The 19117-nt window shown below is 38.0% G+C and overlaps 1 protein-coding gene across 10 annotated transcripts in view; it reads left to right on the top strand.

Annotated features, from left to right (window-relative positions):
• The window catches only part of LOC149546340 (uncharacterized), a 199069-nt gene that overhangs the window by 76395 nt on the left and 103557 nt on the right, over positions 1-19117 (top strand). The window lies entirely within an intron of this gene.

Genomic DNA, 19117 nt, shown 5'->3' with positions numbered 1-19117 from the left:
AAGTACACTTCCTAAATTTTTTATTGCAATGAGATTAACTGTAATATGGAGAAAATGGAAAGATGAAAGTGACAATTTCTTATTTAAGAAGTGTTGGTATACAAATTTGCCATTGCTAATTCATCTTCAAAGTTGACCTTGTTTACCTTGTGAGCAATGACAACCGTGCCAATAGGTTGAGAGAATGTTATGGAATAACAACCTTCTTTTGCATTTGAGAGGGGCAGCTCCCTCATTTGATAGGGGTATTTGTAGTTCCGTATATTTTTCATTTGAAAGTACAAAAAGTAAGCATGACAAAACTTAAGGAATTGGATAACAAAAATCTAATAGTAGACATTGTTGGACTAAGCTACATCAACCGGGCAAATGATGAGCAATGAACTCAAGCATTGAGTTAGAAGATTGTGTTGTTATTGATTGGTAACTGGTTAACAAGAAGTATCAAAGCGTTGCAAGCGCAACCACTGGTAGATTGGAGTATCGGTCAAGACAATGGAGTGAAGAAAGAAGCATGAATCTAAGTAGCCACAACCCAGTCACCACTGATGTGACAACATGAGAGGAAGGTCTGAACACGACAAAGACATGTAGCATAGTAGTGCGACAGAATGCAGCTAAAGCACGCAAGGTCACAAGTTGAGCTATATACGTGTAGGCGACCATAAGCATAGGCATCTATGGATAGGTAGTCAGAAGTATCTCTTGACTATGCTTATTGTGGAGTTTAAAATTCAAATTATAGTTTGAGTAGGATAACTTGAAGGTTTACATTCGTAGTCTGATGGAGTGAGTTAAAGAATCACTTGACACTCATTTTAAGTTGTAGTTGTTGGCCAAGAAAGTGAAGAGGTTCACTATACAGAAGAAAAGAGCCAAGAATGTGATGTCTCCATGATTGTGTAAGATAGAGAATCCATTAGAGGTAGATAGTGGTGAACAACAAGCTACAACAGGTGCTAAGTGCATGAGAAGAATGAGGGCAGAGAGCAGGATGACTCTTACCCAAGCTAAAGTTGAAGAGGAAGATCAGAGCATCTTCAAAGTAAATGTTACCAATTTAACATACCTCCTAAATTGCTATGTTATATACTAAGCTAAGTGTGTTTTAGTTGCTGAGAATACATATTATAGAATAAAAAGAATGCAGAAAGTAAAGTACAGGAATCAGTAAACAAGAAAATTGATCACTTTTATTCAAAATACAAGTACCAAAACAGTACATTTTTTATTGAAATATTCAAAACTGTTTTGATAAGGTACAAAGTGTTCAAGTTTTACACAATACTTAAATACAATGCATTCAGATATCACACAAGCATTCTCAACTCCTAACATAATATTTGAATAAACACATTGTATAAACATACAAGTATTGAAGAAGATAAGAGGAAAGGCATCCATTGCTTGAACAGAAGATTTGTTATGCTGAATGTTGAAGGGTTGAGCCCGCATCTCCATCTGGGAATAGCTTTGTGTTGTGAGGTTTTCACACCGCCCCAAAACTTTGGGGACCCCTTTTTTTTAATCACCTTGGCAAATTTTTGAATAGTCTAAAAAAATTTTGATTTGATTTTTGAAAACTGTTTAAGTCTTGGACGCCTTCAGGCCAGAAGGGAAGAGGCCTAGGTTTATTTTCACCCGGTTTCAACTTGATTTTCCAGAACAACCAATTTCATCCTTAGGCCAGACAAAATTTTAAAGAGCAACACTCAGCAGGATAAAATTGCAAAATTTGTACTTAGACGATTTCTTTTGAAAATTTGGATATAATTGTGTGAACTTAGATTATTTGCTTAGCAAAATCGATTTGAATTGAATTGCAAAAAATTGACTTTAATGGATTAAAATTGCCTTGAAATTTTTTAAGCCTTTAATTAAATTGGTAATTTAAAATTGAAAACTAGCTTTTGTCTAGCCAAAATTTGATTTTAATGACATATTAATTACTAAATCCTTACGAAATGGAAATATTTAGCATCTCCAAGGCATTATTTACTTTCTTTTTGCAATTTTGGTCTAACTGGCAATTTAAAAAAAAAGCAAATTTCATCTTGGCAAAGTTAAATTTTGGCTTAACATTTAATTTGGGACCATGTCTTGTGCTCTAATTAATTTATTTTAGCTCCCAGGGTCCCAGCCAGCCAACTAGGGAGGATGAGCAAGTTGGGTCTAAGAGGAAACTCTTTCCTCTCATTTCCTCATTCCTCACTCCTCACTCCTCCTCTTTGGTGCTTAGGCGATTTGGCTAAGCGCAGCTTTTTCTCTCCTTTGGCATTTTTCCTAAGGCAGATTGGCATCCTTTGGGCGATTTTTCTTTCAGCTAGGGCAGATGGACATTATGTTGGCAAGTTTTTAAAGATAATTTGGAGCTGCTTCCCCATGTTTGGCGATTTTTAGAGGGCAGGTCTGCACTTTTTTTTGGTGATTTCCAGTGTTCAAAGGCAGCAAGATCCATCATACTCAAGCACCTTCATCTTAGCGATTTTTCTAGGGAAAAGTTCTCATGCATGGTGGCTTCCCTAGGGCAGATCTGAAACTTTCCATCGCTAGACGATTTTTACAAATTTTGATTTTTTGGTTGGAAGCTGCGATTTTTGCCCTAGTTTGGGCAATTTTGTTTGGAGGAGATTATTGTGATCAAAGGTCTGATTTTTTGACAAATGGTGGACAATTCCGAGAGCATTAAATTCTGATTTTTTTTCTCCAGCTAGAGCCTCAAGTTTTCCAAGGGGTTTGAATTTCTCAAAGTCTGATCCTAAATTCCAAAAGAAAGATCTGGCTATTGGTAGAGGTGACTTTTAATCATTTAGAGTTGAAAGGGGTCCTTAAGCTCACTTCCTTCTTTCGTTCTTATCTAGATATTGTCTCCCTTGGTTCTTCTTGCATTCATTGTCGACCACTTTACCATCCTGTAATAGGGTGAGGAGACGGAGGATGGTAGTGCAAGCAAGAATCCTAAGGGAACAAATACTAAGAAAGACAAAGAGGATATGATGACCAAAACAACTTTTTTCTCAAAAATGAGGCGAATAACTGATACCAATGTGGGTACAGTAAACCTGATATGAAGTTTGATCCTAAAATCCAAAAGAAGACCTACCTATTCGTAAAGGTAACTTCAAATCATTTAGAGTTGAAAGGGGTCTTTAAGCCGATTTCCTTCTTTCGTTCTTGTCTAGATATTGTCTTCCTTGATTCTTCTTGCATTCATTATCCACCACTTAACCATCCTATCATAGGTTGACGAGATGGTAGATGTTAGTGCAAGCAAGAACCTTAAGGGAACAAACATTATGAAAGACAAAAAGGATATGCTGCCCAAAACAACTTTCTTCTCGAAAATGAAGTGAATAATCGATACCAATGTCAGTAAACATGATACAGGTAAAGGACAGGCTAAAGGAAGGACAATCCCTCTTTGGAAAAGAAGATATACGGAAGGCGGTTGCACATCACAGCCCAAGCGTCGACACTTCCACGATGACCATGATGAGCGACATTGGAGCAGCACTTGATTTTGAAGACATCAGAGAGGAGGATATCGATGAGACAAGACTTGGATCAAGATTGGATGAGCTAGGAAAGGTTGTTGTCAAGAAGAAATATTTGAACACCCTTTCCTCCCTAAATGCTTTTGTTGGATTTGCAAAAGAGTATGAGAAGGATCATGAGAAGACACTACAAGCAGCAAACAGTGTGATGAAATCAGCGGGGCTCAAGATAAAGCACACAACTTGTCCTCCCATGGAAGAAGTCAACGGAAGGCTAGCTAGGTTCATTGCCTTAGCTAAAAGAATGAAAGAAAAAGTGAGAGTTATATTAGAAGATCATTTGATGTAAGCCCAAGTGGCAATTTCTCTTTCTTCTAGGATAGGACAAGTGTCTAGTTCTGATTGGCTGCCATTTTGATGCCTTCTCATTGGTTGCCACTTTTACAGTTTTTTCATTGGTCTATTGATGAGGTGGCATCTTCTCATTGGCCGATGGGGTGGCAACCCTAATTAGGGTTTCTAGGATCCAATCTGGATCATTGATTTTGCTTTTGATCTCTACTGCCTGTTATACATTTTGGCCTCTATATAAGGCCATTTGCTCTCATTTGTAATGGTCGGAGAAAATTGTTGCAAAGATAATGCCAAAATTCACTATTTCTTTCTCATTGTTGTGACTTGCATGGTGATTAAGAGCCTTTGGTATTATTGCATAGTTTCTACTTCCAAATAGTTAAAGTAAAATTCCCTTTCAGGTTGTTAAAGTTAATTGCATTTCAAGTTGCTAAGTAAGAGCAAAATAGATGAATAGTTGCATGGTAGTATTAGTAGATGTTTGATAGGGATCAATACTAGACCACTAGTATCCTAGCGACTTGTTGGAAAGCCTTTTGTGGCAAACTAGTTTATTTTTCTTTTGAATCATTGCATCTATGGAGGTGGAACCTCTGGTTAACTTTCATTAGATTCGATCCCAGTCCATTTGCTAGTCTTCCATCCATAGGAGTAGGAGTAGTATAGCAAGAAGTTTAGGACTTAGAATTTAGAAGAAGAGAGTTAGATAGATACCAGTCATAAGAACCATTCACCCTCCATCACTATCACCCTTTCATCAACATCATCTAGTATTCACACCAAATCAAGTCATCCTCAACAATTTGCATAAGGCTGCCTACATGATTACCAGCAAATCACATTGATAAAACTGAGCGAGTTTCCATGAGTGTAAGGAACATTGGAGTTATTCTCATGTCCCACGAGCATTAACTTTTCAAGAGAGAAATTTTGTGTTTGATACTTCGTATCAGATATTCAATTACTAATATGTTATGTAGTGGTACAAAAACTCACATCAGCACTTTGCAAAAATAAAAGAAGAGGAGGGTCAGTTCATATGAACTGAGCAATGAGAATCTTTCCAGTCATTTATACTCTACTATTCTTACAACATGGTTATTCAGATAACTATATTAAAAGACAAGAAAGCAAGAGAGAAATCTGAAAAGTAAAACATGTTTATGCTAATGAGTTTGTTTCATGTGCATAAGTTACACACTTGAAGCCTTTTGACTGAATCATGTAGAGGCTAGGACTAAAGGACTGAGGAGGCTATCGAAGGGACACACATAAATTACAAGCGCGAAACCTTCTGGCTGAATCATATAGGGGCAAAGACTACTGACATGGGGAGACTATTGAGGGGGCATACGTAAATTACAAGTATGGAACCTTCTAGTTGAACCATAGCAGAAGGTTGAAGACACGAGGAGATTGTTAAAGGGACGTACATGTGTTACAGGTATGAAACCTTTCAGTCAAATCATGGAGGGTATATGGTATTCTTAGTCTACAGGTTAATGGAATTGGATCTTTACAAGTATACAGGCAGGAAATGAAAAATGATTGTTGTTCAGATGTTTTAACAAGGCAAAGCAATTCAGTTACAACAAAGACTTCAGCATACATATTAAAAAAAGAAGAAGGTAGGCAGTGAGTAATAACAGAACAACAGAGTTGGAAGTGCAAGCTACAAGAGGATCAGAATGGACAGCAAGTTATAGGTGTGGAACGAAGCAGAGGCAATATGTAGACATGGATGCAAGTGAAATCTGAAACATTAAAATGATTCTCATGAATGCTGCTATATCACTGTGTATAAATGCTGATCAGAGCAAAGTGAAATTAGAGATCATATTAAATAAGAGAAATGAAATAATGATCACAGTAGGGGCTGGTGAATGCACTTAGTGCAAAAGAGAAAATGTATAACAGGACCTTTAAAACATGATAATCCTCTACAAAGGTTATGTTGTTAAAGTTGGTGATTATAATCAGGCAAAAAGAGTCAGGAAAAGTGGCATGTTGAAGGATTAATTAGTGACTCAGTGATTAATATATCAGAATGAGCAGAGTAGAACTGGCCCACAACATTCAGGATGGTAGAGATTTTTTTGAATACGTTAATGAAAGCAACTGTAGCCCCCTTTCATCTCTTTAATATCAAGAGAGACAATATACATTGAAGAAGATGATAATACAGTAATAAGGATGAGAGACTGTTATGTGTACCAAAAAGAAGGATTAATGAAAACAACATGGGTGATAGTCATGTACTGTACAGATTAACATGAGACATTCAACATTCTGAAATTTCAAATATAGCTTGAATGTTGTCATACATAAATTGGGGACATGTATGATATATGTCAAATTTCACACTGAAAATGAACATAAATACATATTCAGTTGCTTTCAGCATTTTTTTGGAAAACAGGGAAAATTACTCCAAGATCTATGATTCCGTTGCTAAATGAATATCCAACCTTGTGTGCATGAAATTATGTTACCCATATCAAATATCATGTTCAGCCAAAGAATGAAGCTGCTGAGAAAGCCATGAGAAAAGAAAAGTATGTAGCCAGCTAATTTGCTACAGCTGTGATGATATTCAACATGCATAGAGGAAAGTTTGTGTTATTAAATTCATGACAGAATTGGTAAAAAGAATAAACCCTTTTTATGGTTGCCAATAATGAAGGCAACTACCTAGAAGCAATATTGAGGTTTGAGTTGAATCACAATGGAACAAGGTGAAATGGGTTTAAACTATAAACTTGAAGCATTCAGATTTACAAAAAAGAAATCAAAACATTTTATGGCAAACAAAGAACCAGCAAGGAAATAATGCCTAATAAAGGATACAATCATGACAAGCAAGAAAACTTCAGATTTATCTTTGTAAAACCAAGGAAAATGAAGCCACGTTCATCCAACAGCAGCATAAAACCCACATGGAGAAATACATCCATGACTAGCATAAATGGTAGCCGTCCAGCATGAAATAGCAAACTCAAGCCAAAAAAATCTGCAGCCAAAGAAAGTACTCATGGCGGCTATACAGAAAATAAACTCATGCTCAGAACCCGTGCCATAATAACGTCTCACGGCATCCATGGAAGAAACTCACTCCCAGAATTGACAAAGTAATTATGTCCAGCAAAGAGAACAATATAATAAATCACCACTAGCAAATACTAGTAGCTCACGGCCATGGAAGAAGCTCAACAGTAACCCACGTTCAATAAAACCCATGAAAAAATCTGTAGTCAAAGCTCGAGCTCAAGAAGTAAATCTGCAGAAGAAGTGCCCAAGATACATGGCAAAGCAAGAAAATCACAAAGGGAAAAACCAGAGACTCATGGCCACGGCTAGGGTTTAAAAAACCCTTATTCTTCCTTCCATACGTGAAGGCCAAAAACAATGAACAAAACAAAACAAAATGCCTTTTATCTTTGATATTTTTCTTGCCCTTCGCTATATTTCATAAACTTTCGAGTCCATGCATGGAGTTGAGCATTTTTATTTTTGAAAACTCCATTATTCATTTATCTTAAGTTTCATATGCATTAAACTTAATAATGCCAATATCATAATACATTCAATGCATATAAAATTTAAAATAAATAAATATATTTTATCTAAGTGTTATATATATTAAATGAGTTTTATAATATTAATAATTTAATATATACAATACCTATAAAATATATTTTAGATTCCCTTTATTATATTTATTAATACTAATGTGTTTAAAATTAATAGATTTAACGTTAAACACATTAATATTAATAAATATAATAAAAAGAAGAATATGATTGTAAAATTAATATATCAAATGGTTATAATTATAAAACCTTGATTTTATTAATTAAATAAAGGAAATTAAGTGGACTTAGCAATTTTAAATGCCTAAATGCAAGGGGAGTCTTTAGTGGCTATTTTTGAACACTCTAAAGGGACATTCAGTTAACACTTTCATGTGAAGTATGGAGCTATTTTTGGAGGCTAAGGATAGGTTGATTTTCTCATGCGGTGATGGAGCACTTTAAGTGCTATTTTTAGTGATTTATGGAGTAGTTAAGGCTAGCTTTGCATGCAGTTCATGATGAGAGCTTGTTTTATGCATATTTTGCATAATTATGAGGAGTTTTACATGCTATATTTTTTGGGTTACTTGAGGGATCCGAGTTAGGGTTTTATGCATGATTTTAAGGAGCTAAAGGCAGTTTTCCAATTATCTATCAATTGGGTAGGTGGTTGATGGCAATTTTCAGAGACTTCTTCATAGTTTCTATCATTTTTGACTGATTTTTTCTAGGCATGATCTTGGAATCCGAATTAGGGTTATGAGTTCTATATATTGTACATTCACCTCATTGAGGGATCTTTTTTTGGATTCAGATTTTTGCGCATTGCAGATTTTGAGTTGATTGTAAGAGAAAATTTGTAGTAGAAATTTTGTCAACATTGGTTAATAGAGATTCAAGGGTTCCTTCTCATTGATGTTCGTGTAATATTGTGAATTTTTTACTTTAATGTTGTGTTTGCCTTCATTTAAGTTATATTCCTTATTGTAGATTTAAATCTTGATAGTGTGATTACATGTCTTTGTTTGTGATGATTATTCTTTTTGTAGAAAATTGGTAAAACTTAGGTTTTCCTCTGAAAGCAGAAGATCCCAGTCCTTGCATAGAAACACTTTTGTGGTTGCATGTTTGTCCGAGTATTTTGAATCAATTGTGTCTCTCATAATTCGTGTTGATTTGATTAAAGTTACATTCAAAACCATTGGTGTATCACCTCACTTAGGTTAGTATTCATTATTTGTCATTCACTTCTCATCCCTTATCTTGCGTATAATTTAGGATCAGGTGATCACTATTTAGGAACCGGCCTAGATTCTGGAGATTCATCTCTCCTTTTAGGACAACCCACCACCCGAGAGAGTTTTCATGTTTCAATAGGATGGCTAGATTCTGCATCTTGCTATAGGCGTAATCCTAATTGACAACAATAATATAACAGTGGATTTACCAGGCAAGGTGTGCCACATATTTAGATCACTACAGTAGTTTTTTTTCTAACCATTGCATCTATTATAAGCCTTTAACAAGGAAGACTTGTAAGAAGTCTTTGAAATCCTTTAACTAGGTGTCTCTTAGAAAGAGATCTTAGTCTTCTAGCAAGGCAGCCTAAACACGTTGTTGTAATCCTAATAGGTTACTGGCACTCCTAATAGGATGCATTCTCGAAAGGATCAATTGTAAGCCTTTAACAAGGCACCCTTTTTCTTTCAAGGAAAGGCTAGTGGGTACATTACTCCCACCATGGTTTTCACCCTCATCCGAGGCGTTTCCATGTAAAAATATCTGTCATTGACATATGCTTCTGTGTGGAATATTGTATGGTTTTATTGCATAGCATTTATCATTTCCTTGATAGTTAAAGTAGTAGTGACGTAGTGTGTAGAAAAAAGATCAACAAACTTACTGACAGATTTTGTAAAAGTGTGTATTGATTCATCCCCCCTCTTAGTACCATTTGGGAACAACAATTGGTATGAGAGCCCAAACCCTAATAATGATGAGTCTAACGACTTATGGGAAGATCCATCGGCATCACTTAGAAGACATCTAGAAGAAGCATTAGACAACATCGAAGATCTGAAAAATAAACTAAGAGAATCTCTAGCAAAGCAAAAGAAGATGATGAGAAAGCTGGTAGAAAGTCGAGCTAATAGAGAAGCTTGAAGATTAAAGCTATTCTGAAGAATCAAAAGAAGCTATAGTAGGACTCATGGCTGAAAATGATCAGCTAAAGAAAAAGGTACAAGTCCTAAAGAAGTAGCAGGAACTCTCTGCAGTAAGATTAGGTGATGCTATGGATGAAAAAGGAAATGCTATCCTCACATGAGACCAAGCATATGAAGAGCTAAGACTCGCTTGGGAATCCAGAAAGTGAGCTGAAGATCTGGTAAAAGAAAAAGAAGATGAGAGCTCTCATGGAAGAAGAGCACATATATGTAGTTCAAGAAAACAATATACTACAGGAGTATGATCATGAGAAAATAGAACAATTGAGTACTTTGACTGAAGAAGCTAAACAAATGGAGGAGCAAATTTGACAGCTAACGGTTGAACTCCAAGTGGTGAAAGAAGAGTGTAATAGACTTACCAAGACAAGGGAAAACAACTCAAAGGAGGAGAAATTGATGGACACTCAAGGAGAAATAACCAGCTTAATTAGTTCAAGATTGCAATGAATCCATACAACTGAAAGAGAAGAATCCTCAAAGACAAAAGATACAAAGACAATAATGGACAAAAGGAAAGCAAAAGGAGATATGTCACCCTACTTTGGTAAACTAGGACATAAGTTAAAAGATTGTTGGCATAGACAAACAACAACGGGTAGACATGACATGCAATAGTTGTTGCCGGTATGGTCACAATGCTCAAGAATGCAGAGATCTTGCAAATGAAGCTAGAGCAAGGAAATAATGCTACTGCTGTGACATGTATGGTCACATTGAAAGGGATTGTGGATTGAGTTCTGGATTACATTGGTCATCCCTCATGAAAAAGAGGTAGATTTGCTTCACTTGTGGAAATGATAGACATATCGCATCCCATTGCAAATGGTGGATTCAACAACAAAATCAAGCAAGACCATGGAACAACATGAGGACAATATGCTACAAAAGTCACAAAATACCCCATGTAGTCACGAATAGTTGGGTAAGACAAAGACACAAGAAATACAACAAAGGTGACATAGGAAAGGGCAAGGCCATAGCTACCAAACAAGTCAACAAGGACTTTACCAAGGTATGGATCAAGGAAAGATCAAAAAATGTTGGAGTAAGGATAGGGGAAGCAACAAGCTCACCGATAAGTGGTGAGTCCTCCCAATCAAGTTAAGCTAAAGTAAGCTTATCTGTCAAGCAAGAGAGGTAAGTCTTGCACTGGTCCCCTCATGCAAACCGGTAAGTTATGACTAGTGACTCAAAAGAAAGAAAGCACATTGCACCTAAAGGATAAAGATGGGCTATCATCTAAAGGTTCATCTATCAGAAAACATTTATTGCATAAAGGAAGAGGCAGGTAAGAGATAAAGTTACCGTTTGGAGTGCAACATCACATTTTCCGCCGGATATATAAATAGATGTCGTGACAAACAAAATTCACTTTTTAATCTTAAGATCATTCAATCTTTTGAGTGTGAAACCTTAACTACCAAGAGCTATCCTTTGAGCGAGTTTTGTATGAAAAGCTATTAGTTGCCTTGAAACCCTAGGTTTCACTCAATGTAGGAGATCAAGAGAAAGAGGTAGAGCCACAAAATCTCAATGGCGCAATATGACTTGTTCGATGTTGAACTACTAGATATAGAGGACGAGGAACCTCTTGTTTACGAGCCGATCCTATAAAATGCTAGCAAGAAGAATATGAATGGAGCCCTATCCTCACTCTTCTAGTAGCGTGCTGTTGCTAGAAGATGTTGAGTATTTGGAAATGAAGATGGTCGAAATGGGAGATACTTTGATCGGAAAGTTGTCCAAAAAGATCCTAGCAAAAAAGATTGGGAAAGATGACCTCGAAATATTGGAGACCACAACCCTAGCTCGTGCCATAGATATTCCCAATTTCTTCAAAAAGGAATGGGTGAGATTCGTGCTTAGTCGAGTTCAGAACGAGTACATGTGGCTAGACAAGCCAAACAAAATCGCAAAGGAGGTAGTCCAAAGGGTAACAGGGTTCAACGAAACTGGAGAAAAGCTAACCACCAAAATATATACAACAATAAAAGTGGTTGAATTGACTAGATGTTGTCTAGATGGTAGGATGTGTACCCTAAAAGATATTCTAGATGATAAGGTGTAGTTCATAGCAAGGGGGATAACACATAGACTTTACTAGTCTAGTTGAGTAAATAGCGTACTTGCAGGAGTGGTATACAAAGCCTATCAAATAATAGTGAAGAAAATCAAGCTAGACCTCAGCAGGTGGTTAAATGGGCAAATGATAGAAAGTCTTAAGAAGATTAAGACAGATAGTGTGGTGCACACTTTCAAATTTGGTGCTATACTGGTAGGCATATTTTCTATTTTAAGCATGAGTACCTTGGATATAAGGAATTCTAGTGGAAATCTAGGAGCAATGTTATTGCACAGATAACAAATATGTACAACAAGGCAGGTGACAAGGGCCTAGAAAAGCTTGAAGTCTACTTCAAGAAGTTCCTAGAAGACATGCAAAAAACAAGAAGGATGCTAGTAAATCTAGTGAATGATTATGGAAGAAGCGTTTTCTTCTTAGTAAACACAGATAATTGCATGGTACAAGCAGTTGAACCAAGAAGTCATTGGTTAATAGAACTCCCTTATGAGATTGAGGAAGGACCAACCAAAAGCCTCCTCACGAAGCTACTAGAGAAACCAAATGACAAGGGACAACAGAGGTTTGGGATAGTCAAAGAGATAAAGAAAAAACTCACTAAACAATAAGTAGAAGCTTCGAAGTAGATGAAGTTCCACTCCAAAACCTAAGTCAGAGGTGGAGGAACCAAGGAGCAAGAAGAAACATGCAACTTCTAAGCCTCTAGTAGTGGAGACTTGTAGGAGGAAAGGTACAACAAAAGGAAAGAAGAAACCTCCTACCTAGTAGGAGGAAGAGGAACAAGAAGAAGAATTAGATTCCAAAAGCTTAAAGTCTACAAAAGAAGGTAAGAAGCTTTCATTGCAAAATATTATTGATGATATTGAAAATAATGGTAACTACAATACCGTTAGAGATAAATTCTTGAAATTTAATTAATTGAATAGGAATAAGATAGTACATTTGGTGTTAGTAAGTTTAGGAGCATTTAGTAGAATATCACAAGATGTAGAGTCCCAACTACTAGAAGAGTTATCTGAAATTCAAATAATCAAAGAGAAACGGTATAAGACCATAATTGAATGGAAGAGTATGTTGGATGAAGCACTCACAAACATAAGATCAGACCTAAGCGGACAAGATGTCATGGATCTTGTGGATTCATGTAGACCAAACACCAACCCATCAGAGAATGTGGCATTAATCACCATAGGGTTGAAAAGAGATGCATTTGTGAATGCAAAGACATTTTAGTCACAACTCTATGAGCAAGAAATATCGAGTCTTGAGAAGGGAGGTTGTCAAGGCAAGAAAGCCAAAGATGCCCAAAAAGAAAAAGAGCAATCGAAGACAACAAAACCTAGGAGTGCTAAGAAGAAACCAACAAAGAAACATGCTATGTAGGTAGAACAAAAAACACATATCAGTTTAGATCTAAATTAAGAACCAAAGGAAAGCGGAGAACACAACAGGCCTCTTTGACACCTTTAGCTACACGAGAGCAACCCAAAGTTGACACTTAGACAACTGAAGAATGGGTTAGACAACTGAAGAATGGGCAAATGTCAAAGATGTGACTAAGGAAGAAGAGAATGAAAAACAAGAAACAACCGGTCATAATAATCAATTGGACAAGAAGAGAGGACAAAAGCAGTGCAAGAGATAGAAACTGGTAATGAAGCAAGTGACACATAGCTACCTGCAATGGAGGTCCAAACTAATGCAGTAGAGGAACAGGCAAGAGAAATAGATACAACGAAAAAGCAAAAAGCCTTGCAACCCACTTAGCCCCAAAAGACACCAATATTCGATCCATACTTGACACCGTCCAAAGGACAAATGAGTGTCAAGAAGCCAGAGATTAGGAAAAGAGACTCAGAGGATTTGGGAAGCAAGAAAATGCGCAAAGGGATAAAAGAATCCCAAGAACCGGCAGAGTCTGACATATCAGAAGATGAGGGAGCACTATAGAGAGAATGATGATTTGATTACTCAAATCAGTGATCTACTAAGACACCCTCATGACAAGGTAGTCTAGCTTCCAAGGATAGTGGAATAGTAGGTTCCAGTGAGATTGCTTGAAATAGAGAAGAAACTTATCAAAGAGAAGAAAGGGGAACTTATGACACTCCGGGATGAGATGTTCAAAGCCTTAAAGGAAATAAACCTAGTACTCTAAAAACAAAGCACATCACACACCCTAATAGGTGACCTTGAGCGTCAAAGGCAAAAACTCAACAAGAACTTGATCCTATTGCACAAGCATTTGATCCACTCTCTAGATCAACAACAAAGCAAATCAGTAGGATATAGGAAACCATGTATCTCTTGCACTAGCTACGAGCTGAAGAAGAGAAGAGGACTATCAAACTGATGGAGCTTTAGTGCTTCTTGACTCCGATGATCGGGTCCATCCATTGAAAAGCACATATGAGTTACTTGCCTTGCCACTAGCAAAAAATAAAGAAGCATCTTTGATGGGGACACAACCCAAGAACAGAATGGACACAACAGAAAAGGGAAATTGTATTAACTGAGAAAATAAGCTAGTACAAACAGTACAGAGAAAATAAACTTCAAAACATGCCCTAAGGGCTTACAATAGCATAATTCTGGAGATAATTTGTCCTTTCAGTGCCTCCTCTCAAACTCCACTTCGAACTGCCTTTTACAATGCCAGAAATCTCCTTAAATAGATCTCGGAGGGTTAAGGACTAGGAGTACATTCTAGAAAGTGCTAGTAGGCATCCACCGACCAAATAGAAGGTTCCAGAAGCTGCGTTAGAAGTCGGTGCAAATCTAGAAGAATCCAGAAACGGTAACCGAACTTCCGGGAGGCATAGCTTTTGAACCGTAGCTCCGATTGACAAACCGTTTACATTTTCGGAAAGCTCTCGAAGCGCTCTATAGCCCTATGGACTAGCTTTGCTTGTCCCCCATTTTTCGGCCCTTTTCGAGGTCATTTAATGCCCCTAACCTGACTTTGAAGCATTCTTAGGAGGTCTCCAAAACCTGAAAAATTGCAATAACTTTCAAACCGTGGGGCCTTTTGACCTGATTCTTTTTCTGGAATGCTCTAAATCACAATTACATTCATCTGGCCAATTCACACCTTCTAGGTCACCAAAATGATGGCCAAATTGCATGCTCCTATTTTTTCGGGATTTTCTAGCACACTGATAGTTGAATTGTGAGAGTTGGAACCTTTATTTGACCCAAATGGGTGTCCAAAAATGAAAACACATGAAATAGAAACCAAGCCTAAGTACATTTTTTTGGGTGACACAGGATTGCCCTTATACCTCTGGATGCTCCTGCATCAGACACCCAGGGTAGATTGAAAAGTGACCTTGTCACTTTATGAATGGTAGAGGAAATCCCAAATGGGAAACCTCAGCTGCTGAATCCAAGTTGAGTCCTCGATCGGCCGTCCTTTCCACTTCATCAAATACTCTTCATACTGCCTATTTCTGGTACTCCTACCCACACGATGATCTAGAATGTCTTCTATCTCCTCCTTCTTAGAAGCAGAAATCGGACATGGCTCTAACACCAGCTCCTCATCTGCCCCATCATCATGATACTCTGTTAAATCTGCAATGTTGAAAATGAGAGAAATGTGAATACCATCGGCAGCTCCACTTCATATGCATTTCCTGAGTCATGTTTCTTCAAAATTTTGCAGGGGCCAAATTTCTTCATTTTCAGCTTGTTGTAAGTACCAGCTGGAAATCTTTCTTTTCGTAAGTGCACCATGACTAAATCTCCTACTTGGAATTCCTTATGTCTTCTCCTTTGATCAGCCCTAGCTTTATACTCTTGATTCATCTTGGTAATGTGTGCTTGAACCTCCTCATGTAGACGCTTGATATGTTCAGCAAATTCTTCAGCTTCAGCACTTGTCCTCTCCACTTGTTCTATCTTCCTCAGCTCTGGCGCAGTCCTTGGGCTACTCCCATATACAATTTGGAATGGTGATTTTCCAGTACTCCTATTTATAGAGTTATTATAAGCAAACTCTGCCTGTGGTAGAATCAAATCCCATCCCTTGGGCTTATCCCCAACTAAACATCTCAGCAAATTGCCCAGACTTCTGTTTACCACTTCTGTTTGGCCATCAGTCTGCGGGTGATGCGTGGAACTGAATTTCAAGTCTGTTCTCAACTTTTTCCACAATGTCCTCCAGAAATACCCCACAAATTTAGTATCTCTGTCAGAAACTATACTCCTTGGAAGACCATATACTCTTACCACCTCTTTGAAAAACAATTCTGCAATATGGACAACATCATGAGTTTTGTGGCATGGAATGAAATGTGCCATTTTGGAGAACCTATCAACCACCACGAATACTGAGTCATTACCCCTTTGTGTCCTTGGCAATCCAAGAACAAAATCCATACTTATGTCCTCCCATGGCCTTGATGGAACATGCAATGGCTGATATAGGCCAGTATTGTGACTAAACCCCTTGGCAACTTGACAAACCTGACAACTCTGTACAAACTTCTTCACATCCTGTGAAATTTGAGGCCAAAAATAATGTTCTCTAAGAATGGCAATGGTCTTATCTCGACCAAAATGTCCTGCCATCCCTCCACTGTGTTTCTCCTTAATCAGATTTTCCCTCATGGAACTCCTTGGAATGCACAATTGACTACCCTTGAACAACATGCCATCCTGAATCAAATAGTCTAACCACTTGGTTCTATCTACAACAACAGGCTCTTTACAAGCTTTCCATGCTTCAGCAAAATCAGGATCCTCGGGGTACAAATTCTTGAGTTCATCAAACCCAACTACTTCAACCTGCATTACTGTAAGTAACAACTATCCCCTACTTAGTGCATCTGCAACCCTGTTAGATTTTCCACTTCTATGCTTCAACACAAATGTATAGCTCTGCAAGAACTCTACCCACTTCATATGCCTCTGATTCAATTTACCTTGGCTATTTAGGTACTGTAATGCCTGATGATCAGTATACAAAACAAATTCCTTTGGCAATAAATAATGCCTCCATTTCTTTAAAGCCTGAACTATTGCATAGAACTCTTGATCATAAACAGAATACTTCTTTGCATCATTCAATTTTTCACTGAAATATGCAATAGGCTTACCTTCTTGGCTTAATACAGCCCCAATAGCGCTGCCACTAGCATCAAAATCCACCTGGAACACTTTTCTAAAATCTGGAAGTGCCAACACAGGCTGTTCTGTCACCTTCTTCTTCAGCAATTCAAAACTTCTTGTAGCTGCTACAGTCCATTTGAACTCTTTTCTATCCCCTCTTATTGTATCAGTTAGGGGTGCACATATGCCACTGAAATTCTTAATAAACTTCCTGTAAAAACTAACCAGACCATGAAATGATCTTACCTTAGTAGCAGACCTTGGAGTAGGCCATTCCAAGATGGCTTTTACCTTCTCCGGATCCATTTTGAGACCTTCAGGTGATATAACAAACCCCAAATAGACTAACTCCCTTTTTGCAAAGTTACACTTCTTCAGATTAATTAACAGTTTCTCTTCCCTTAGCCTTTCAAGGACACTACGAATATGCAATAAATGTTCTTCCAAAGTCTTGCTGAAAATTAAAATATCATCCAAATAAACAATAACAAATTTTTTCAAGAACTTCTTAAGTACCTCATTCATGAGCCGCATGAAGGTGCTTGGGGCGTTCGTCAATCCAAAGGGCATGACTAACCACTCATAAAGACCCTCCTTGGTCTTGAAGGCTGTTTTCCACTCATCTCCTTCTCGAATCCGTATCTGGTGATAACCACTCTTCAGATCTATCTTTGTGAAGTACTGAGCTCCACTCAGGCAGTCCATAATATCATCCATCCTTGGCAAAGGAAACCGGTACTTGATGGTGATCCTATTTATAGCTCGAGAATCTGTACACATCCTCCACTCTCCATCCTTCTTTGGTGCGAGTACTGCAGGTACTGCACATGGACTCAGGCTCTCTCGAATCAAGCCCTTCCTCAACAACTCCTGAACCTATCTATTTAGCTCCTCTGTTTCAGTAGGAGTCATCCTGTGAGTAGCCTTGTTAGGCAAACTAGCTCCTAGAATCAGATCTATCCGATGACTGATTTGCCTTACTGGTGGCAATCCATCTGGAACATTATCAGAGATAATATCTCCAAACTCCCTTAGTAAATCTGAAACTTCAAGTGGTATTTCACTACTACCTTCTTTATCTTTCCTAGGAATCAAAGCATAGCACATATGTTGATGTTTCATGCCATCTAAAAACTTCCTTTCATCAACAAGACAAATCCTAGCACTGCTACATACCTTTTCACCTTCCTTTTTCATGGGCTTCAATTTGTGGCGAACTCCATCCTTTGTCAGAGAGTATGTGTTTGCATGTCCATCATGTACTGCATGTCTATCAAACTGCCATGGTCTACCCAACAATAGATGGCAAACATCCATCGAAATAACATCACAGAGAACTTCATCATGGTAACTCCCAATTTTGAATTTTACTAAACATTGTTCACTTACCAGGACCTTATGATCATCTTTTACCCAAGCAATCCGATAGGGCTGGGAATGTTTCTCCCTCTTGAGCTTCAGTTTAGAGACCATCTCTTCTGATACCAAGTTATCAGTGCTACCACCATTAATGATCACGTCACAACATTTATCCTCACACTTGCATCTGGTACGGAAAAAACTCCTCCGTTGTCCTGGTTCAATCTCACCACTTAGTAGGACTCTTTCATTTACCAAGGTCTCTCCTCTTTCTGCATCCTCTAAATGTGATGATTATGCATCCTCATCCACATGAGCAACCCTAGCTTGGCCCTCAGCTCTCCTATCTGTCCTTCCTTGTCGTTGAGGGCATTCAAAGGCACGATGACCTTCTTCATTGCAATGGAAACAGGTACCATGGAAGCCTCCTCTTCCTTGTCCACGTCCTCTACCTCTTCCTCTCTGATTTCCAAAGCCTTGATCATGGGAGCGGTTGAAACCCTCATTCCTCTGGTTCCTGCTAGTACCCACATCTTCATTTTTCTTTTGGGTTTCATTGCGGCCTCCAGATGATCTACCGCTTCCCCTTCCTCCTTGACCGCGCCCTCTTTGTCTTCCTTCAAACCTTTTATTCAGCTTCTCTTCAACTCGTAGGGCAAACTGGTATGCCTCTTCAATGCTGGTCATTCTTACCAGACTTAATTCCTCTTGGATGCTAGGTCGCAACCCACGGATATAACGAGCAACCTTCTCCTTATTTGCTTCTGCATGCCCCGCTCTAATCAAGAGTCGGTAAAATTCCTCTGTATATTCTTGGACTGATCTTCCTGCTTGCTTTAACCCATGCATCTTCTTAAACAAATCAAGCTCGTAGTCCACAGGAATGAACCGCTTCTTCAATTTGTCCACCATGCG

Source organism: Cupressus sempervirens, chromosome 7 (assembly GCF_028749045.1).
Source record: "Cupressus sempervirens isolate cs-2001-9-10 chromosome 7, ASM2874904v1, whole genome shotgun sequence".
NCBI classification, from domain to species: domain Eukaryota; kingdom Viridiplantae; phylum Streptophyta; class Pinopsida; order Cupressales; family Cupressaceae; genus Cupressus; species Cupressus sempervirens.
This window is presented reverse-complemented; position numbering and strand designations above follow the sequence as displayed.